The following is a 23,680-nucleotide window of genomic DNA, read 5'->3' on the forward strand; positions in this document are numbered from 1 at the left end:
TGCGCTCCGCCGCGCCGGGTGCCGGTTGGGCTCAATACACACGAGACGGCTGGTGCTGGAGTTGCGAGAGAGGACGCCGGGCTCCGAGCGGAACTATTTTTCGCGGAGTTGGAGTCTAGTCGGATCTAAATTCAGCAGGAAATGGGAGCGCCGCGGTTTGGGGGAGGAGTCCGAGGCTAATACGAAGTTCCGTGAGACCTTTGAACGGTTTTGGCGTCCGAGGTGAAGAGCGGAAGTGAATAGAGGGTTTCTGGAGACGAGCTAAACTCAAGATGACAAGGGAAGGAGGACGTGGGGCAGTGGGGCCGGGTAAGTCATAGAGTCTCAGAGTAATAACACCGATATTTTTTGAGCGTTGATTGAGACGCCAGGTTCTGTGTTGGATGCTTATAGGCATTATCTCATTTAGGCTTCATTAAAAAGGGAAAGGGGGCTAATAGATACTATCATCAAATGAGGGATTAAATCAGGGAGATTGTGCAACTGGCCCAAAGCTGTGCGCAGTAGTTCACAAGTAGCATAACCAGGATTTGGACACAGATCATCTGATTCTGCGTTGGTGAGCCCAACTTCAAGAGGTGGGAGCAGTCTTAACAGTTCATCTGGTCAAATCCTTTCACATTTACAGGCAAGAAACCTGGGGCTCAGAAGTGATTTGTTTCCACTTGTATAGTAAGTGGCACTATCTAGTGTAGAACCCGTGTCCTTTGTTCTCCCTCCCTTCATTCATCCCTCTACAGGAGCAAGGCACTCCCGGTGCTAACAACATTGAACTCTTCCCCAAATTTGCACATCCGCGAGTGAGTTGGATTCTTCAAATGATGCGTGGCACTTCATACATGATCAAAAGAATGGGTCTTGCAGCAGAAGATACGACTGGCCTAATTGTCAGCGGGGGGAAACCATTTAGTTTTATTATGGTTTGGAGCCGTAGAAGCCGTAGTAGGACTTGCTTCTGACTGCAGTGTAAAGTATTATCTAGTGAGGGTGGTGTATTGGATGGGAAGTCTGCACTGAATCAAGTGAAAAATATACTGGAAAGACTATTGAAAGTACACAAATTCTGGTGCTTTGTTGTAGGGGGGTGGTGGAGGCTATACCTGTTGATATAGAAATTTATACCGATTTGAAATAAAAATACATTTCATATTCATTAGTTTAGGGCTTCCTTTTCCCTTTTCTATGTCCAATTACTGATGTAATTCTCAAAAGTCAGAATCTAGTAAAACTCAAAAGTGATTTTTTAAAAAATACTTGGAGTGAGGAGAGGAGAAAAAAAAGACCTTTCTCATTGGCACTTAACAAATCAAACCGATTACTTGTGCATGCACATACTCCACTAGGCAGTATCTTCTTAGAGGCAGGGTAAAGGACCATAGCTAGCATAATGACTGACAGCTCAGCTCTTGAGTCAGAAAGAGCTGGGTTTAAATCCCTCATCACGGGGCATCCCTGGTGACGCAGTGGTTAAGGATCCGCCTCCCAACCCAGGGGACACTGGTTCGAGCCCTGGTCCAGGAATATCCCACATACCGCAGAGCAACTAAGCCCGTGCGCCACAGCTACTGAGCCTGCGCTCTAGAGCCCGCGAGCCATGACTACTGAGCCCGCGTGCCACAACTGCTGAAGTCTGCGCACCTAGAGCCTGTGCTCCCCAGCAAGAGAAGCCACCACAATGAGAAGCCCACGCACCGCAGCGAAGAGTAGCCCCTGTTCACTGCAACTAGAGAAAGCCCGCTCGCAGCAACGAAGACCCAATGCAGCCAAAAAAATATAAAAAAATCCCTCATCACACTGCTTACTATCTGTATGGACTCAGGCAAGTTGTTTAACCTAACTAAACTGGTTTCTGCATCTTTAAGGTAGCGATAATATCTTATTTATAGGGTGTCATGAAGATTAAATGGATTCATTCATGTAAAGTGTCTGGCAGAATTGTAAGCACTCGATAAGTATTACCTGTTATTTTGACTATTATTCTTTATACATTGTCCTAGTAAAATATCTTGCAAATGGTAAGTGCTCGACAAATGCCTGAACCATTGTTAAGAGTCCAGAAAAGGAAAGCGTGACCTATATGTAAACCAAGAATAGAATGAACCATATGGAGAGAGAAAAATGAGGTGAAGGAAGAGCAGGATGACTGTATTTACAATAAAATAATTGTTTCTTTGGTGGATAATTTTACTGTAGATATGGCAAATTGATAGTTATATTAGAAGTAAAATTAAGAAAAAACAAATGGGTATTTATTCAGATTGTCTCGATTATAAGGGTAGATTTGATTTTTCAAAATTCAGTTGTCTGTTACTGGTCATTGTGAATTAGAGGGCAGAAATCCAGAAATCCCAGCCTAAACTTTCTAGAGTTTTGTCATTATCCATAAAGACCTTAACTACAGCAGAAAATTAGATTCCAGTACTCTTTATGGCTGTAGCATCTTTTTTCCCCTGGACCTATATACCCTCACATGCTCTATATCTGCTCTTATATTTCATTTTCCCTGTCAGCTCTCCTGCCATTACCTCCCTTCCCAGCCTAGACTGCATGGCTTATCAACATCCAAACTCCCTGCATCCCTTGCCTCTGACCCCAGTGCCTGTCAAAATCCTAACCCTGAATCTGTCCCATAAATCCCCGCCCTGAATCTGTCCCATAAATCCCCAGCTGGGCACCCTGGAGAAAATCACACAAAGTGATGTACAACAGGTTCTTGGTCTGCAGCTTCAGCTCACCCCCAATTCTTGACACTCCTTTATCATTTTTCAGTTCCCTGTCTTATAACTTGCAGTGATTTCTCATAACTACCTTCGTCCTCAGTTTCAACTTCTCTTTTTATTCGAAGGTGACTAGAGTAGTGTAAAAGATATTTTTCAAGCACTTAACACATTCACATGCATCTGCGACCTTTATGCCAGTTTCTTTTCTAATTTTAATTCCATGTTCCTTTTCTAGATTGCACTTTAGATCCTGGATGACAGACCTGTAAGGACTGAGCAGACCTTTGACTGACAAGATGGGATGCTCAGTGAGACCATGGCAACCTGCAACTAGGACTTTATCTTTAATTCAGGTGGCGGTCCTGTGGTAGCTAGTGCTTTGGGTTAAAATTTTTTAAATCTCTTTTTTAAGTGACAAGAATTCCAGATTGTTGTTTCTGCTTTGTTTTAAGTGGGTCAGTGAGGATGAACAGTTGATTCACTTAGTCTAGTGTGGCAGGAATAGATAAAATACTCAGACTGGGTCCTACACCCTCCTTGCCATCAAGAACCCACTTATTTGAATATAGAGATTTCCCAGGGGCCACAGACATTTCCAGCAACCTCGTTCCCGGTTAATTGAGAAAATTCAAGCCATCATGCAACATATTCCTTAACTTCCTGCCCACCCATTTCCCTTACCACCACATTTATCTGCCTCTCTCTTATTGATCTCAGAAGATGAATAGTGCCTACTTCTCCTGTGCTATTGATCAGTGCCTCTTTCTAGACCTCTCTGCTACATTTGACACCATTAATCAGACCCTCCTTGAAACCTAAGTCCCTTTGCTTCTCTCCTGTATCTTCTGCCTATCTCGTGCTTCTTAGGGGGCTCTTTCTCTGCCTGCCCTTTATACAGTGTAAGTTTCAACCTTGAGTTTTCTTTTTTTTTTTTTTTTTTGCATAAATCTTCTCCTTCAGAGTACCATCCATTCTCATTGTTTTAATCTATTTGCTCAAGGATCCAAAAACTACTGCTATCTCTGACTTCCTCCTTGAGATTCAGATTTTTATTTTCTTGCCTACTAGATAGATGCATTTGGGAGGGCTCGTGAGCCATTCAAATCCTAATTTATCCCTTTCTTTTTTTCAACTGCCCAATCTATCTCACTGTGGTCTCCAGCCTTACAACCCTTACCTGCATCCCCCACTTTGTCTTCTAAGTAGCTGTTGTAATGATCAGTCTTAAATGTAAATCTGACTATTTCACTGGTCTGGTTAAACTTCTACAACCCCTCCCACCATCACCTCCAAGACAAAGTCCAACTCCATAGCCTGCACCCTGGGACCTCCATGATCTTGCCACTGTTTATGTTTCCACTGTTATCTCCCATCACACCCATTTCCCATTCATGAGGCTGTTTTATACTTTGAGACCTTTTCTTATTCTTGTTGACTCCGTCTGGACTGTCTTGATTTTCTTTGCCTGATCCCTACTTTCTTTACTTACTTTTCAGATGTCTTCTAAGAAGGCTTTCCCTAATCCACAGTCTGAACTAGTTGACTTTCCTTCTGACTTTCTAGGTATAGATTTATTCATTCAAAAATATTTATTGATCCTCTTATTTTATGCCAGACACTAAGCTAGGTACTGGAAGTATAATAATGAACAAGCAAATGTGATAATAATCAATCTAATAATTGACCTAATAGATCTTATATTCTCATAGGGAAGGGAGAAAAGTAATTAAAAAAAAAATTGTGGTTTAGTCTGAGTGGCTCCATGCAGGAGAATAGCTAGGAATTGGCCAGGTTAAAGGGTGGAGGGCAAGAAAGAGGTAACAACTGGGAAGGCCCAGACATAAGAGGAGAGCACAGCCTAGGAACAGGGATTCTAGACACAGGGCTGGGGAGGTAAAGAGGCACCAGATCATGAAGAGTATTACTAGTCATGTTAAGGCATTTGGACTTCTTAAAAGTAATAGGAAGTTTGAAGGGCTTCAACAAGATTAGGTTTGTATTTAGGTGATGACTGGCTGCTATGAGAAAATAAAATTGAAGAGTGGCAAGACTGAAGGAAGGAAAACCAGTTACGACCTCATTGTAGTAATCCAGGGGAAAGAAGACGGCAGCCTATACTAGGGTATTGCCAGCATGGATGGAATTCAGGAAGTAGAAGTGGCAGGACTTGGTGACTGAATTGGGAGGGCAGAGGTGAGAGAAATCAAGGATAGAGTTCCATAAACAAGTTTTAGTGAGGACCCTATTTGCTATCATATGTTCATGGCCTAGACATCGTTAGACATTGTAGATGCTTGACAAATATCTGCTGAGTGAGAGTTTTCTGGCTTGAGCCCCTAGATAAGTGGGATGCTCTTCTCTGATTTAGGAAATACAGAGGTGAACTCATTTTGGGAGGTGACTGATGATTGAGTTTTGGACATGTATAGCTCAAGATGCCTGTGGGAGATACACATGAAAATGATAGATACAATGCGATTGGGAGAGATCTCACGTGTATTCTTTGTACACTGAAAAAAATAAAAGTTTATACTTTATTGAAATGATCAGTTTTGTGTCTGTCTCCACTATTGCACAGGGCTGATGCTAAATGACTTGATTCCCTAGCACCTAACACTTGTGTCTAGCACAAACTGGGTACCCAGTCAATGTTTTTTATTGAATTGAACTACTCCTTTTTAAACATGGTCCATCTAACAGGAGAAATTAGTAATAGTAGTAGCCTCTGAGGAGGGAGACTGGGGCTCAGAGTGAAAAGATTTTCTTTTTATTGAATATACTTTGGTTCTTTATACTTTTCCCCCATGTGCTTATATTTCCTATGAAAAATAAAAAGATGAGAAAGAAGTGTTCTATTTGTATGAACTTTATACTGAAAACTACTCCAACTATGATCTGATTGGTATAGAGTAGAATAGTAATGATATCTAAGGTCATACTAGCATTTTTTGACGACATCACATTATCAATTGGTTTACAAATTTGATGACCATCATTGATGCCATTGTTCAATTCACTTACGCAAATAATTAATATTTATTCATGTCTTAAAAATAATGACTAACCATGAGTAGCAGGCTAAAGTGAAATTATGAACACATACTTTATATTAAGGGCATCAAAAAATCTTTGAAACGATGTATCGTGAGGGATAGGTAAAACCTACTAAAGCAACTGAGTGTCAGTTTTACATCTGCCTAACAATTCATGTGAGAAGAAACAGCATGCCTCTTTGACCTGGCAGCTAACATTTATTGCTTGCCAACATTACAAGTAGTATCTAATATGCAAAACCTTTATTTACAAGTGTTGGAATATCCTTTACACATCTTAACTGTAGTTAATTATGAATGAATAGGTAAAAATGCTTTTATATATTTGTGAATTGACATTTTAGTGTATAATTTTATTTAAAAGGTTGGGGTTATAGGTATACTGAAGATGCACTAATATTTAAAGTGGTAAATTCTAGTAACATTTTTGTTTGCACAGCATATTCACTGGGTGGCGCTATTGTATTAATGTTAACCTTACACAATTTGGAAGTTCTGTTTCATTTTCCTTTACATAAGTAAATAGAATTAGAGTGATAAACATTGAACACAATGTTCTAGGTGGAAAAAATTAGATTCTGAATTTATTGGCTTTAAGATACATGTTTAGAGTTCAGGCTTAAGAAGACAAGCAGCATTGAATTCAAAGTAGCTGTCTGCTTTTCATTACCTTTTAATCATTCCAGACCTGTTAATCTACTTCATTCCTCAGCTGTGTTCATCTTTGTTAGTAGATTTGGAAACTGAGCTATATGTTTGAGGTACTGTAAACAGTATCTTTGTTTTGGATTCAGATGAAATTTTCAGTTTGAAACCATAAAATATATATCTTTTGTTAATTTGCGATGAACTCTAAAGCAGATTTAAGGAAGCAAAAATTTGGTACGTTATACTCTAACCTCCTAGTATCCTATCCCCAGCTTTCACATCAACCTATATTATTTTAACACAGTATGGAGAGCCTTAGGAATTAATAGCCCAAAAAGTTGGATATTGATAAAAATATTTGTCCGACGTGACTTTTTTAAATGCAATTTTTATTCCCTGGGTATGACCAATTTTAGTATCATAATATTCTGTGGTGTTTCCAGTTATTTCAAAGCAGTTTAAAAGATTCTCATGGGGGAAAGTGTTAATGAATGCTTATGTTAAAATTAATCATTTATAACAAATTTTGGAAAAGGAAGTTAAAAACAGAACCAATAATGACAGAGTATCACAAATCAGAAAACTCTGGAGATAACTAGTTTTTTTTTTTTATCAGAGTGTTAGTGTCATGTTGTCATTCCTATAGATTCTTTTTTACTGGTGATTTCTATTATCTAGAGTAAATCTTCTAGTATGGACTTTATTTAATGAACCCTTAGAAGGAAATAACTTCTGAGTTCTCAACATCTTTTCATAGCCCCTAATCCTGTTTTCTCTCAAAAAGGAGACTGTATCTGAGTGTTTTATCAAAACATTTCTACATTAAGTACCAAGTAAGAGTATCTAATTTCATCATTAGTATTTGAAAAAATTACCCTTCAGTTTTCACTGACTATTTATTAAGCAGGCAACCTGATAAACAGGTTGACCATATAAATTCAAAATTGATACCTGAATATTGCTCCTAAGATAACCCATTACGATGATTTCCATTTATATACCTTTTGCCTACAGTACTTAAATAATAATTCACATTCATAGAAGATATTCTAGGTGCTAGGTCCTCTCCATGTATTATTTCATTAATTCTCACAACTGCATGAAGTAGTTTCCATTCCCATTTTTCAGATGAAAAACCAAAACTTAACTCACTAAAGAAAACAATTTGCTTATAGTCATATATCTAGAAAAATGGAGCCAAAATTTGAACCCACGTAATCTAATTGGAGAAAGCTCTGTCTTTATCTGCTATACTGTGCTACCTAATCTTGAACCCTGTAACTGGTAGGGACAGTGTTCATTTTTGTGAGCAGTAGACCCCTTCTTTTTATGTTCCTCAGGTTGTATCCCTGGGTCCTTCTAGGAAAGATTGTATCCCTAGATACCTTCCACCCTTTACCACCCCCCTACAATACTCACAAAATACCTATGAAGCCTTGAGCAGTTCTTTGGGGTGGGATTTAGTTGATTGGATTCTTTGATCTACTTTTCCCTTGTGTTCTAGGGATTATGTCCCCTTGTAGGCTTTTGGGTAGACTGGCAGCCTGCCTCACAAGGGCATTCCAGGCCTTCAGAGATGTCCTATGTAGGTATTCTCACATTTCTAACCCTCTTTTCCCACAATTTGGCAGCTTCCAGGGTCTCTCCCAGCCCTTATTTCCCTGGGACCTATGATCATTCCAAAGAAAAAGAATAAAGTTCCAGGCTTTCTGTTTCTGCCTTTGTCTTAACAGGAAATTTCACAGCTATAGCCATTTGTTGGTTGTCATTTGCTTCTGGTTCTGCTCATTGATGCGGGCTCCACCAAAAGCTTCTTCGTGGAGTTAATATTAACTAAAACAACACATTTAATGCATTTACTCCACCCCAACGATTAATTTCCTTAGGAAAACAACTATTTGCTCTACATGAGAAATTCATAATCACAGTATTAACATAATTTTGACTTATTTCTTAGGAATAAACCAGACTATATTATGCTAGCAGATCATTCCCAACTTGAGTGACAATGAATTATCTCAAAATCACTTTATTTCTTCCCTAACCACAGTGGGGGTGTGGTTGTTTGGGGGGAAGGGTGAGGACATTTTATTTCACTGTGTTATGTTTTCATTTTAGACTTGGAGACAGAAAGCAGAGTGGCAAACCACGTAGGGTGGTAGTTTAGTAGGGAATAGAAATTTAAACTAAGATTCTAACCCCTAGGTTAATCAGAATTGACAAGATTGCAAAGATTTTGTCTAAATTGTAGAGATAACGGCCATGATACCATCAACAGGAATTCATTGAATATTTGTATGTGTCAGACACTCTACTTTCAGAACCCAAAATTAGGACAGATTGCCTACAAGTGCAAAATAATGTTTTAACTTTGTATTCTTCTCTAGGTGAGTGAAAAGGAAAAACTCTGTTTCTACTCTCAACACTGTTTCACTTGTGGTCACCAAATGTGTGGGGTTTTTCCCATACGGCCAATTCTCTGATACCAGCATCAGTTCTGACACTATCTGTTGATAGCTGGAGTTATTGTCAGAGCCCACCAGTTAAGGGCTCAGTCCCACAAGACTGCTACCACTTCAGAAGCCAATTGCAAGTCCCAGGTTGTCACCTGTACTTCTGACTGATGCACTAAAAATTGGAATTCCCACGGCCCCCTCCTCAGGTTCAGTAATTTGCTAGAATGGCTCACAGAACTCAGGAAAACACTTGTGTCTACCGGTTAGTTATATAATAAAGGATAAAGAGGAACAGCCAGATGTGAGATACATAGGGTGAGGTGTGGAAGGGTCCTGAGCACAGGAGCTTGTGTATCCATGGAGGTGGGGTGCCCCATACTCCTGGCACATTGATGTGTTCACAACCCTGTACTTCAGGGATTTTTATGGAGGTTACATCCCATAGACATGATTGATTATTAACTCAGTCTCCAGCCCCTCTCCCCTCTCCCCTCTCCTCTCTCCAGAGAATGGGGGTCAGGGCTGCAAGTTCCAAGCTTCTAATCATGGCTTGGTCTTTCTGGTGATCAGCCCTCATCCTGAAGTTATCCAGGAACTCACCAAAAATTGCCTCAGAACAAAAGATGCTCCTATTACCCAAGGTATTTAGGAGCTCTGTGTTAGGAACTAGGGTCAAAGACCAATTATTAGAACAGAGGATGCTCCTAGCACCTTTATCAGTTTTTTAGTAGGTTTTTTAGTAGCTCTAGCCAGGAGCCAGGGACTAAGACCAAATATATATGTCCTATTATATCACAATATCACAGTGAGAAACCGCAATGCCCTTTTATCTGCTCAAATTTAGACTCCTTATTCTGGTACTAGTCTATTTCTCACATCATCCAATCCACTTTTTTTATCCAACTTAATCTTCCACTACATTTTTTTTGTTGTTGAAGTATAGTTGATTTACAATGTTGTGTTAATTTCTGCTGTACAGGAAAGTGACTCAGTTACATATATATATATATATATATATATATATATATATATATATACACACACACACTTTCTTTTTTATATTATTGTCCATTATGGTTTATCCCAAGACTTCAAATATAGTTACCTATGCTGTACAGTAGGACCTTGTTGTCCATCCATTCTATATGTAATAGTTTGCATCTACTAACCCCAAACTCCCAGTCCATCCCTCCTCCATCCCACCTCCCCCTTGGCAACCACAGGTCTGTTCTCTTTGTCTGTGAGTCTGTTTCTGTCTTCTACTACTTTTTAAAACATACCCTCTGGGCACTCCAGGACTGTAATGACTTGCAGCAGGGATAGGGTAGGATGGGGGGCATCAGCTGCTTCTTCTAGATGCTAGGGAATGCAGCGGGACCTGGATCCAAAGCAGGCTATCCATATCAACGGGCCCCAGAGGACAAGGCCCGGCTGGAGGACTGAGCGGAGCGCAGACGGCCAGCCACCCTGTGCCTTTGGATTCGAGAATATAACCCATTTACATGTAAGATGTGTGGCTGAGAGGGTCTTGGTGCTCCGGCCGGGTGTCAAGCCTGAGCCTCTGAGGTGGGAGAGCTGAGTTCAGGACATTGGACAACCAGAGATCTCCCAGCCCCATGTAATATCCATCAGCAAGAGCTAACCCAGAGAGCTCCATCTCAATGCTAAGACCCAGTTCCATTCAATGACCAGCAAGCTCCAGTGCTGGACATCCCATGCCAAACAACTAGCAAGACAGGAACACAACCCCACCCATTAGCAGAGACCTAAAATCATAATAAGGTCACAGACACCCCCAAACACACCACTGGATGCGGTCCTACCCACCAGAAGGACAAGATCCAGCCTCAGCCACCAGAACACAGGCACCAGTCCCCTCCACCAGGAAGCCTACACAACCCAATGCACCAACCTGAACCACTGGGGGCAGACACCAAAAACAATGGGAACTACGAACCTTCAGCCTGCGAATAGGAGACCCCAAATACAGTAAGTTAAGCAAAATGAGAAGACAGACAAATACACAGCAGATGATGGAGCAAGGTAAAAACCCACCAGACCAAACAAATGAAGAGGAAATAGGCAGTCTACCTGAAAAAGAATTCAGAGTAATGATAGTAAAGATAAAATCTTGGAAATAGAATGGAGAAAATACAAGAAACATTTAACAAGGACGTAGAAGAATTAATGAGCAAACAAACAATGAACAACACAATAAATGAAATTTAAAATTCTCTAGAAGGAATCAATAGCAGAATAACTGAGGCAGAAGAACGGATAAGTGACCTGGAAGATAAAATAATGGAAATAACTACCACAGAGCAGAATAAAGAAAAAAGAATAAAAAGAATTGAGGACAGTTTCAGAGACCTCTGGGACAAAATTGCATGCACCAACATTTGAATTATAGGGGTCCCAGAAGAAGAAAGAGACTGAGAAAATATTTGAAGAGATTATAGTTGAAAACTTCCCTAATATGGGAAAGAAAATAAGTCCAGGAAGTGCAGAGAGTCTCATACAGGATAAATCCAAGGAAAAACACGCCAAGACACATATTAATCAAACTATCAAAAATTAAATACAACAAAAAAAATATTAAGAGCAGCAAGGGAAAAGCAACAAATAACATACAAGGGAATCCCCATAATGTTAACAGCTGATCTTTCAGCACAAACTCTGCAAGCCAGAAGGGAGTGGCAGGACATATCTAAAGTGATGAAACGGAAAGACCTATAACCAAGATTACCCAGAAAGGATCTCATTCAGATTCGACAGAGAAATTAAAACCTTTACAGAAAAGCAAAAGCTAAGAGAATTCAGCATCACAAAACCAGGTTTATAACAATTGCTAAAGGAACTTCTCTAGGCAGGAAACACAAGAGAAGGAAAAGACCTACAATAACAAACCAAAACAATTAAGAAAATGGTAATAGGAACATACATATCAATAATTACCTTAAATATAAATGGATTAAATGCTCCAACCAAAAGACATAGGCTGGCTGAATGGACACAAAAATAAGACCTGTATATATGCTGTCTACAAGAGACCCACTTCAGACCTAGGGACACATACAGACTGAAAGTGAGGGGAGGGAAAAAGATATTCCATGGAAATCAAAAGAAAGCTGGAGTAGCATTATCATATCAGACAAAATAGACTTTAAAGTAAAGACTATTACAGGAGACAGAGAAGGACACTACATAATGATCAAGGGATCAATCCAAGAAGAAGATATAACAATTGTAAATATTTATGCATCCAACATAGGAGCAACTCAATACATAAGGCAAATGCTAATAGCCATAAAAGGGGAAATCGACAGTAACACAATCATAGTAGGGGACTTTAATACCCCACTTTCACCAATGGACAGATCATCCAAAATGAAAATAAATAAGGAAACACAAGCTTTAAATTATACATTAAACAAGATGGACTTAATTGATATTTATAGGACATTGCATCCAAAAACAACAGAATACACTTTCTTCTCAAGTGCTCATGGAACATTCTCGAGGATAGATCATATCTTGGGCCACAAATCAAGTCTTGGTAAATTTAAGAAAATTGAAATTGTATCAGTTATCTTTTCTGACAACAACGCTCTGAGACTAGATATCAATTACAGGAAAAAATCTGTAAAAAAATACTAACACATGGACGCTAAACAATACAGTACTTAATAACCAAGAGATCACTGAACAAATCAAAAAATACCTAGAAACAAATGACAGTGAAAACATGATGACCCAAAACCTATGGGATGCAGCAAAAGCAGTTCTAAGAGGGAAGTTTATAGCAATACAGTCCTACCTCAAGAAATAAGAAACATCTCAAATAAACAACCTAACCTTACACCTAAAGCAGTTAGAGAAAGAAGAACAAAAAATCCCCAAAGTCAGCAGAGGAAAGAAATCATAAAAATCAGACTAGAAATAAATGAAAAAGAAATGAAGAAAACAATAGCAAAGATCAATAAAACTAAAAGCTGGTTCTTTGAGGAGATCAACAAAATTGACAAACCATTAGCCAGACTCATCAAGAAAAAAACGGAGAAGACTCAGACCAACAGAATTAGAAACGAAAAAGAAGTAACAACTGACACTGCAGAAATACAGAGGACCGTGAGAGATTACTACAAGCAACTATATGCTGATTAAATGGACAACCTGGAAGAAATGGACAAATTCCTAGAAAAGCACAACCTTCTGAGACTGAACCAGGAAGAAATAGAAAATGTAAACAGACCAATCACAAGCACTGAAATTGAGACTGTGATTAAAATTCTTCCAACAAACAAAAGCCAACACCCATTTACGATAAAAATCCTCCAGAAAGTAGGCATAGAGGGAACTTACGTCAACCTAATAAAGGCCATATATGACAAACCCACAGTCAACATTGTTCTCAGTAATGAAAAACTGAAACCATTTCCACTAACATCAGGAACAAGACAATGTTGCCCACTCTCACCACTATTACTCAACATAGTTTTGGAAGTTTTAGCTGCAGCAATCAGAGAAGAAAAAGAAAGAAAAGTAATCCAAATTGAAAAAGAAGTAAAACTGTCACTGTTTGCAAATGGCATGATACTATACATAGAGAATCCTAAAGATGCCACCAGAAAACTACTAGAGCTATTCAATGAATTTGGTAAAGTTGCAGGATACAAAATTAATGCACAGAAATCTCTTACATTCCTATACACTAATGATGAAAAATCTGAAAGTGAAATTAAGGAAACACTCCCATTTACCACTGCAACAAAAATAATAAAATACCTAGGAATAAACCTACCTAGGGAGACAAAAGATCTGTATGCAGAAAACTATAAGACACTGATGAAAGAAATTAAAGATGATACCAACAGATGGAGAGATATACCATGTTCTTGGATTGGAAAAATAAATATTGTGAAAATGACTATACTACCCAAAGCAATCTACAGATTCAATGCAATCCCTATCAAATTCCCAGTGGCATTTTTTATGGAACTAGAACAAAAAATCTTAAAATTTGTTTGGAGACACAAAAGACCCTGAATACCCAAAGCAGTCTTGAGGGAAAAAACAGAGCTGGAGGAATCAGACCCCCTGACTTCAGACTATACTACAAAGCTACAGTAACCAAGACAATATGGTACTGGCACAAAAACAGAAACATAGATCAATGGAACAAGATAGAAAGCCCAGAGGTAAACCCACACACCTATGGTCAACTAATCTATGACAAAGGAGGTAAGGATATACAATGGAGAAAAGACAGTCTCTTCAATAAGTGGTGCTGGGAAAACCTTATTATCACCCAGGAAAACCTTATCACCACCCAGGAAATTCCAAGGGACTTAGGGGCTCTGTGTCAGGGAACGGGGTCAAAGACCAATTACTAGAACAAAAGATGCTCCTAGTGCTCTCATCACTTAGGAAACCCTTAACTTACAAGGGTGTTAAGAGCTCTGTTCCAGGAAGCAAGGGCAAAGACCAATATATTGCATCTATTATTTCAGTTTCCTACTCAATAAAATAGGAACTTTTTCTAGATAATTTGATAGGTTCTTCCTGCTTAAAAAAAAAAAAGACAAAAATTTTCTCATTTTCATGTCATAAATAAAAATTGAGAAGACTTCATTAAGTTCTCCAACTATTTATCACTTTTCCAATGTAGAATTCTAGATTTATATTGGAGAAAACTATTTTATTTCAGGAAAAATAATAAGTAAAGGATATACTAGAGTTAGTTTTTACTGAATGATGATATCTCTTTGGCTCTGAAAGGGGATGAGGTAAGGAGAGATAGCAGGGGCTAGAGAGATAAGGGTGGGAAAACCACACTTTGAGTAGCCTGGTGATATCAAAATCCCAGTAGCTCTTTCCTCTGTTTTAGCCTTACCCCTTATAGGAGTTGCTTGCAAATGTGGGATGAGTTCTTTTGTATATGAATTCAGAAATTCAGAGATTAGAAAAAAGGCATTATGTGTTCATTTGCTAGGGCTACTGTAACAAGTACCTCAAACTTGGTGTCTTTGGCAACCAGAAACTCATTTTGTCATAGTTCTGGAGACTAGAAGTACAAGATTTGTAACTGAACAAGGCTGGTACTGACCCTAAGTTCAGCTACTCACCACTTGAAAGGCCGGTGTTTGAAAAGTGGAAAGGAAAACTTGCTTTACTCAGGAGGCTAGCAACCTGGGAAGATGGTGGACTAAGGTCCTAAGACCATCTTTAAGTTGCAGGCTGGAGACAAAGGTTTTGAAGGCAGTGTGAGGGAGGGAGCTGCAGGGTACATGATCAGCTTGTGCACAATTCTCAGATTGATTGGTGAAGAAATCCAGGTGAAGTTTCGAGCATCACCAGTCTTCTGGTTTCAACCAATTTGGAGTGTACATGCTTGTGGTCAGCAGTTTTCATCTGGTGGAGGTCTGCTCCCTGTAAAAACAACTTAAGAATGTGTGTCAGGCCTTTATCTATATCTTTCAGGGAACTGGGAGTTCAGTGACTCTGCTATGTGGCTGGTTTATAGTCTAAATTGTTACTAGTTTCCAACCCAACAACTATTCTTTATTTTTACATCTTCACATTTCCTAATCATTAACTCTTGAGACAGGCTGTTGAGACTCTGGGGAGACCTGGGAGACTAAAGCAAAGCCTTTTACTTCAAAGGACAGGGACATAGGGGCTTGTATGTGGTTTCAATCCCCCCTTTTATTTGATACACCTCAATCTTGAGGGGAACAGGATTGGGATCAGAAAGGCAATACAATTTCAGATAGAGAGGTTAATCATAAACTCGGCAGAGTAACTCAGTTTTGGGGGGACTCGGTTTCAGATTAAGGTGTCAACAGAGTTGGTTCCTTCTGAGGGCTCTGAGGAAAACTCTGTTCCATGCCTCTCCCCTAGCTTCTGGTGGTTTGATAGCAATTTTTGGTGTTCCTTGGTTTGCAGATGTACCACCCAATCTCTGCCTTCATCTTCACATGACATTCTCCCTATTTGTGTATCTGTGTCCAAATTTCTCATAAGGACACCAGTCATATTGGATTAAGCTTTACCCTAATGACCTCATTTTAACTTGATTACTTCTATAGAGACCCTGTTTCCAAATAAGGTCACATTCAGAGATTTGGGGGCTTAAGATTTCAACATAGGTCTTTGGCAGGACATAATTCAATCCATAAAAACATGATTCACACCACCGTGAAACAAAAGCCTTCCTGAACAGGATCTATGAATGGCCTGAGGGTTCAAACGAGGACAAATGTGCCAGCTCCCCTCAGAGCAGAATACAATCCCTTTTTATATCTCCTTTTTAAATTGAATACTAATTACTTATTTTTTATATTTACTAATGTCCTTTGAGTGCAACATGCTCAGTACATGTGGTTCATTTTATTTTTCTTAGAAACAGAACTCTTAAAAAGCACTGTCTGAATATCTTCAAAGAGAACAAACAAAGGTAATTGAATTGGTGACACTTTGAGTCATCATAGAGGAAAGTAGGTTTCATTCAACAGATCATAGGGGGCTATCCTAATTTACTGAGGACTGACAGGGTCTATGAATTCTAAAACTGTGCACTTAGTGAATACACAAAGATAAAGTTGAAAGGAACATAACAGAGTGAGCATGTATCAGTTTAGAAACAACTTTACAAATAAGCCCAAACTCCAGACTGCTGATAACGTGGTAGTTTGCTAATAGTGAAAAAGTTTGTTTTAATGTGTGTAGTCAGCTTTCAATGACCACGTTACATCCATATTATTCTGAAGGTAGTTATATATCAGCATTGGGGGGGGGGGCACCCTGTACCACAGTTTTGTAGCGTCACCCACAGCTGATCAACTGCAGACCAGTGACCCTACTTAAGAAAATCTGGCTAAGGGGATAAAGTAAGGGAGGCATGGTACAAGAGAATCACAAGTAGAGGTAGATATGCCAACAAAAGGGAGAGCTTGTTCTCTTGTTCCGTGTTCATCTGTAGAAACTACAGCCCTGCTTGAGAGTTCCCACTGGAACAGAGTGGAGTGTGGTGAGAGAATTCTTAGGAAAGCTTGACAAGGAATTCAGAGGAAGATATTGTTTGTAAACATGGAAGAAAGTGCCTATTACTTATTTAGATATTCTGAAAACAGAAAGCATATTAGTGTAGCCTGTCCCGGTAGGGCTTAAAGGCACCAAAGTAAAGAATACTTTGTAAGAGAACCCATGGATTATGAGACTGCATGGGAAAGGATATTGTGGTTGGGTGGGGGACAAGATCTCTAAAGCAGCTCAGACAGCCACAGGACCAAGGGAGGGAGCCCCCATCCAGAAAAAAATATTTCAGCAGGGTTGGAGGGAGACTAGGATTAGGACAACTGAACACCTCTTCAAGAAGTAAGCACTCCATCCTTACAGAGACCATCATATCAATTGAAGCCACCGACACAGTATAGAGCCATTCCAAGCCTGGGAGAGTCTAGAAGTGCCTTACACCTTGATCTATTATATGGATGGTTTTGTAAAATGACCTCTGATTCTCCTGTCCCTCTCGCCTGCCCCCAACTTCAGAAAAAATAGACCCAAGAGGGGAGGGGAGCAGTGGAAGTGATGCCATGCTTCACTTGCTCCCCTCCCATTTTAAACTGATAAGTCTGTGTTTAGTAATTAAAAGTGACCAAAAAGGGATGGAATCTGTCTCAAGATACTATTAAAGAAATGAAAGATTTAAGATAGCCTAGTTGGAGGTAATAATTAGAAGAAACAAAACAGTTTAAGGTTTATAATATTTACATTGTAAACATTCTTGAATCAGACATAGTCCTAGTCCCAGAAGGATCTTCAGGGCTGACATGCTAGGCATAATTGAAGACTGCTGTTAGACCACAGGGCTTTTTTAAAAAAGCCTTCCTTTCTGGCTATTCTCAGTGGTTGACCCTCTAATCATCAAAGAGTCACTATTTGATTGTTGTATATCTAGGAATCCCTGTTTGAATAAACTTAACAAAAAATATTTATTTAACAAATATATATTGGCGACCTATTATTAGAAACCATATTAGGTGTTGGCATTATAAATACAAAGAAAGTATTGTCCTGTCCTTTAGGTCATTGTGTGTGTGTTTATAAACAGCTAATTATACCTCAACCATAGAACTACTAGACCTACTAGAGGGTGGAGAGAAGTGTAGAGTAACTCTCAGAAGGAAGCAGTTGACCTCCTGGGGAAATCAATAGAAGCTTCACAGAAAGCAAGACATGAAGCTGGTTCTTGGAGTAGGTGCATACTAAGACTGAAATCCATGTCAACCTTTAATACCTTGCTCAGATTAGTTTATAGGGTTGTTTTTCCACCTGGCAGTTCGATGAGAGCAGGGCAGGAAAGTTCTGATGGGAGGAAGGAGTGCCAGAGAGAGAAGGCCCTACAGGAGGGAAGCCTGGAAAGCAGGGCTCCCTGAACCTCCCCAGGGGAGCAGCAGGGATACCAGGAAGAGAAGCTCTGCCAGAAGTAGGGGGAACCAAAGCTGTAGCCTGGATCAATTTACTTGGGTCTGTCCTTGTTCTGTTGATCTATTTCAGAATCAATCAGTGACCAGATAGGACAGTCACTGACTCTTAAGGCTTTCCAATTTGAAAAAGTGTGTGCAGACGTATAGACACATAGAGCAATAAAACAAGAGCTGACCTAGGTGCAAATGCTCACCTCAGAATGAGGAAGTGAACACATACAGAAGTAGAGTTGAAGTTCTCTTCATCCTTATAGCCCTCTAAAGTTTTGATGATCTACTTTATGTTTTTAAAAGTTCCAGTTTCAAGGAGGTGTATGCTAAGACATTGGCTGATTGTGTGATTTGGAGCAAGTCGCAGAGAGATCCCCTTTTTTTTTTTTTTTGTGGTACGTGGGCCTCTCACTGTTGTGGCCTCTCCCGCTGCAGAGCACAGGCTCTGGATGTGCAGGCTCAGAGGCCATGGCTCACGGGCCCAGCCGCTCTGCGACATGTGGGATCTTCCTGGACTGGGGCACGAACCCGCGTCCCCTGCATCGGCAGGCGGACTCTCAACCATTGTGCCACCAGGGAAGCCCGAGAGATCCCATTTTTAAAAATTATCCTAATACTAGAAGGTTGGGCTAAATTACCACTATGATCCTTTCCAAGGCTATCTGTAATTTACGAGTATTTGAGGCTAGTTCAATCAGTGCTAATGATATCATAGTCAGATTTGGAGCACTAAGGTGAAATTCATTCAGTTAAAAATTATTTGGTAAGAGCATCTATTAGTAAGGTTGCCAGATAAATTATAGGACATCTAGTTAAATTTGAATTTCAAGTAAGGAAAAATGACTTTTTATAAGTATGCTCCAAGTAATATTTAAATATTCAAATATTAGGCTTAAAATTAATCTTTAATTGAAACAAATTTAACTAGGTATCTTAAAAATTTTTTTTTCTAAATCTTGCATTCTTCTTATTAAAACCTAGGCTCCAGGGAAGATGAAACAGTGAATCCTGCCCTTGAGTCAAAAGAGATTCAAATGGAAAAACCATATTACAAAGCGAAAAGTGTTAAGTTTATCAGAAACATACAGTGAGAAGGCTATAAAAGTTGGCAAGAGGGAGAGATTACTTCCAGGCTTGAGAAGCAGGGGAAGCCTCTGAGCTGAGCTGAGAAAGATGGCAGGATGAAGGCACATGAATGTGGTAGGGGAGAGAGAGAAGGCATTCCTGGTAGAGTTCATGGCTTCAGTGAAGTCTTGGAGGGACAGCACAGAGTGAGAGAGTTCCGCTAGTCACTCAGTTTGACTGCAGCCTGATTAATGAAGGGAAGTAATAGCAGAGAAGATCTGAAGTTCTGAAAGGTGAGTTTGGGCCAAAGAGAGCCTAGACAGAGATATGAGGGATGGAGGCTAGAAGTCTGAATAGGCCAAGGAGTTTGACTTGATGCTTAAAGGTTTGTGATCCAGGGTGACACTGCACACCAAAGAGACAAGGAGAGTATGGCGAATCATCCCAAACCAATCATCTCCAAGAAAACATAGCCCATTAGTGTCGTCTTTGTCCACAAAAGAAAAAGCATATCTTAAAATATCACTAAGTGGAGAGGAAATGTGGTAAAGTGGGAAAACCACAAGCTTTGTTGTGAAAACATTTCGAGTTCAAACCTGCATTTCCCCTCTGACCTTAAGCTAGTTCCTGTCTCTGAAGTGTGGTTTCCCTAACTGTAAAACAGGACTAACAATGCTCTTGTTAATGCTTAGATGTTGTGAGTAGGTACCAACATGTACCTGGAACACAGTAGGAGCTCACCAGATACTAATTACTGCTTTATTATTTTGCTTACTAAATACTTATTCCTCTCTAGCTTCCAGAGTTTATTTTCTTGTAACAGGTGAAGATGCTATCAGTAAATAGAAAACTTCCTTTCAAAATATTTATTTTTTCTCTTTATAAAGAATTAAATATTTTAAAATAAAGAACAGCATACCCATCTGAACTGAAAAAAACAGGAAGAACCAAGTAGCGAATATTTGGAATATCGGGGCCAAATATTTGCTTTAAATTGGTTCCTCGATGTAAAAAAAAAAAAAAAAAAAAAAAAAAACTAGGTTTCCTTCCTAACTTAAATATTGCGTGGGTAGAATGGGTATCCTGGGAAGAGCTTGAGTGTCTCTGGGTAATTATTAAGTGAAAGCAGACATTTCTACTTACTTATCTATGGCCTAACCAGACAATGTGAAAGTTATACCTCAACTGGTGAACCAGGGAGTCTCAGGGATTCTCTGTGCTTGTTGGAGTAACAGTGTGTGTCGCCTATGAGAGCCAGAGGTAAGGGGAGACTTGAGGAATAATAGGACAGTTTATCCCTTGTAAAGATTCATTCTAGATTATTATTCTGGTTTCTGTTTTTTTCCCCTAGAATTCTCAGTTGTTTGTGTAAAATGGGCCACAAAGACTGATGATAAATTTGTTCTCTGAGAATAGCACCTAGAGGAATGGTTACCCAAAGTGCCCTGTCATGGTCTGAAATAGCCACCATTGCTGAATTGTGTGTTTACAGATAATGCCTCCCCATTTGGGCATTTTTCTTCCAAAAATGAATTCTCCTCAGTAGCTACCTTTATTCATATCTTTTCTCCTCGACCTCATTCCGGTCCCCATTGTTCAGTATCCAAAATAGATTTGCAGCTGAAGAAAAACTACCTGTTCCCTTGTCTTTCCCCATCAGGCCTACAGTTTGCTCTCAAGCTTATTCCTATGTACAGCACAACGTGAGCTGTGTCTTAGGTTCATTCTCACACTTTGTATTCGGGGTCAATAAACTCAGTAAGTGCACAGCTGTGACACAGTAGGATTCCTACAGACTTTAAACACACAGAGGTGGTTATCAGTCCCAGAAGACCAGCCCCTGGGTGATTTGCTTGGGTGACATTTTTGGCAGTGCCTCTGCCTTGTTTCTAATAACGTTCTGGGTTCGTGTTTGTGAGACTCAAATTTATTTCCAATTACATAAAGGTGACCTTCCCCTTCTCCAAGCTGAATCTCCCGTGAGACTCATGAATCCTGTTGAGGCCTATCACGGCCGTCCTTAGTTAACTGCTAGAGCACCTTCAGTCTTAAAATAGCCGACATGAAAATAAGACTGTGACACGAAGGAAGAACAAGATGGTCAGGCACATCACACCACATTTTCATCAAATTATTTGGGTTAGGACTTGAAAACCTGGTTAGTGCTTGACATTCTGAATTTAAATTTAGATGCAGAAACTGAAGAAAGCTTAATCACAGAGCATAGAATTAGGACCAATCGTATTCAATGTCTGGGAACACTGAGATCAGGCTGCTTTAGAACTTAGCTCTCATTTGTCTCCCTGTACAAGAGAACACTCTCTTATGTGGGTGAGGCTGACTGCAAGACCATTGGCCTCCATCCCATCTATTCTCCAAGTCTTAATCTCCCTGGGGCTCACTAAAGTCAGCCACTCACTTTGGTAGTGAGATAGCTGAGTGAAAACCTCCTTTCTACTTGTCTTTCTGCCTCTCTAGGAAAGGGACAATTTTACTGCTTACCTTGGGAAACATGAAAGTTAAACATGGTAAATATAAATGGTGGTTGAAACCAGCATTACATGCTATAAAGTTGAAAGTGGGACTTGATACTCTGGAGTAATGTGTTGTTCTTTTTTTTTTAAAACAAAACATGTATGAGTCATTTTAGAAAGGTTAGTTTCTGCCGCCTCTCCAAATATAGGCATAACTTCAAGATATTGCAGTTTGGGTTCCAGACCACCAGGATAAAGTGACTATTGCAATAAAACGAGTCACACGAATGTTTTAGTTTCTCAGTGCATATAAAGTTATGTTTACACTATACTGTAGTCTATTAAGTGTGCAATAGCATTATGTCTAAAAAAACAATGTACATACCTTTACTAAAAAATACTGTATTGCTAAAAAATGCTAACCATCTTTTGACAGTGTAGGGTTGCCACAAACCTTCAATTTGTAAAAAAAGAAAAACAGTATCTGTGAAGCACAATAAAGGAAGCACAATAAAATGAGATAAGCCTGTATTCCCAAAACAATGACAGAGCAAAATTGTAATTTAAAACAATGGAAACACCATTGGTAGAAGACTCTTTTCCTGTCTTTCAGTTAGGAAAGAATAACCCTACTAGATCAAAATCATACAGCAATGATGTTTACTCAGAAGCTGTAACACTGGCCTCTAGGAAACAGAATCCAAATCATTATTTCTCAAAAATTTTCACATCTCAGTGATCTGTAGATAGTTTCCTTCCATGAGAAAACATCCCAGTGTTTATTTTAGATTCTCCGTCAACAAAGAATATTACCTTGTACATATAATATGCTTCTAGCTTTTCAAGGCATTTTCACATGTGGTCCTTAATTGTTTATTATAATAATAAACCTCTGCTGGTATTATTATTTCAGAAGCCCTCCAAGTTTTGGAAAGACATGCAAAAAGAAGGGAGAAATGTTGGTTGCTATTCTCTACTTAGCTTCTCTACAGCCATTTCCTCCCAGTATTTAAAAGCTACAAAGGAAGAAAGACTGGCATTTGAAACACTGAGGTGTTGCTCAAAGAGAACTCACTTCTCTGATGGAAGAGGATAATTTGTTCTTCCAATGCTGTACAGCTGCACTGTCCACTTAGATCGTATGGTTTCAAGAGTTTATACTGTATAGCTCCTTTTTGCATCCCTCCAGTACCTACCCCAAGAAAAAGGAGAACATGCCATTGGCTTAATAATTCTTGTGAAACATAGTGTTTGGATTTCAGAGTAGGGACAAGGGAAACACACAACTGGCCATCCTCTCAATTGTGTGCTTCTATCACAAAAATTTGAGAATTGTTTTAAAGGGAAGTATGGATTGTGTTTCCTGCCAGCAGCCACAGGTAAGTAATGATCTACTTAAACTACATAATAGCAGTCATTAGAGTAACTTGGAATTTAACTAATTGTTATATACATATATGCTTGTATGTGTCCTGCCACTCCAAATGAAATGATATACATGTGTAAAACATATTTCATATCTCTATGTCCTGTTTCCCCTTCATTCCTTGCATTGGGCCTTGTGTATTTTTAGTGCTCAACAAATATTTGTCAAATCAATCAGAAATGAAATGAAAGAAAAACTTCAATCTACAAACCCATCCATAGTAAACAGTAGTGGCAGTATTTTTTTTTTCAAAAAAACAAATCAATAGTTTCCAAGCAAAACCAACCTTGCTGATGTTCCTAAATGACTTGGCAATCAACAATTACCAGCTCAAAAAATAAAATAAGATAAAACAAAAC

The 23,680-nt window shown here is 39.2% G+C and overlaps 1 long non-coding RNA gene across 1 annotated transcript; it reads left to right on the forward strand.

Moving 5' to 3' along the window:
* Positions 1-59: 59 nt before the first annotated feature.
* Positions 60-5,266, forward strand: LOC149750532 (uncharacterized). Its single transcript, XR_016393286.1, has 2 exons — positions 60-309; positions 2,956-5,266. It is a non-coding gene; the product is annotated as an uncharacterized LOC149750532 (long non-coding RNA).
* Positions 5,267-23,680: the final 18,414 nt, after the last annotated feature.

The sequence above is a fragment of the Delphinapterus leucas genome, chromosome 1 (assembly GCF_059928025.1).
Source record: "Delphinapterus leucas isolate spDelLeu-1000000601 "Yukka" chromosome 1, BTC_Dleu_Yukka2, whole genome shotgun sequence".
In the NCBI taxonomy this organism is placed as follows: Eukaryota; Metazoa; Chordata; class Mammalia; order Artiodactyla; family Monodontidae; genus Delphinapterus; species Delphinapterus leucas.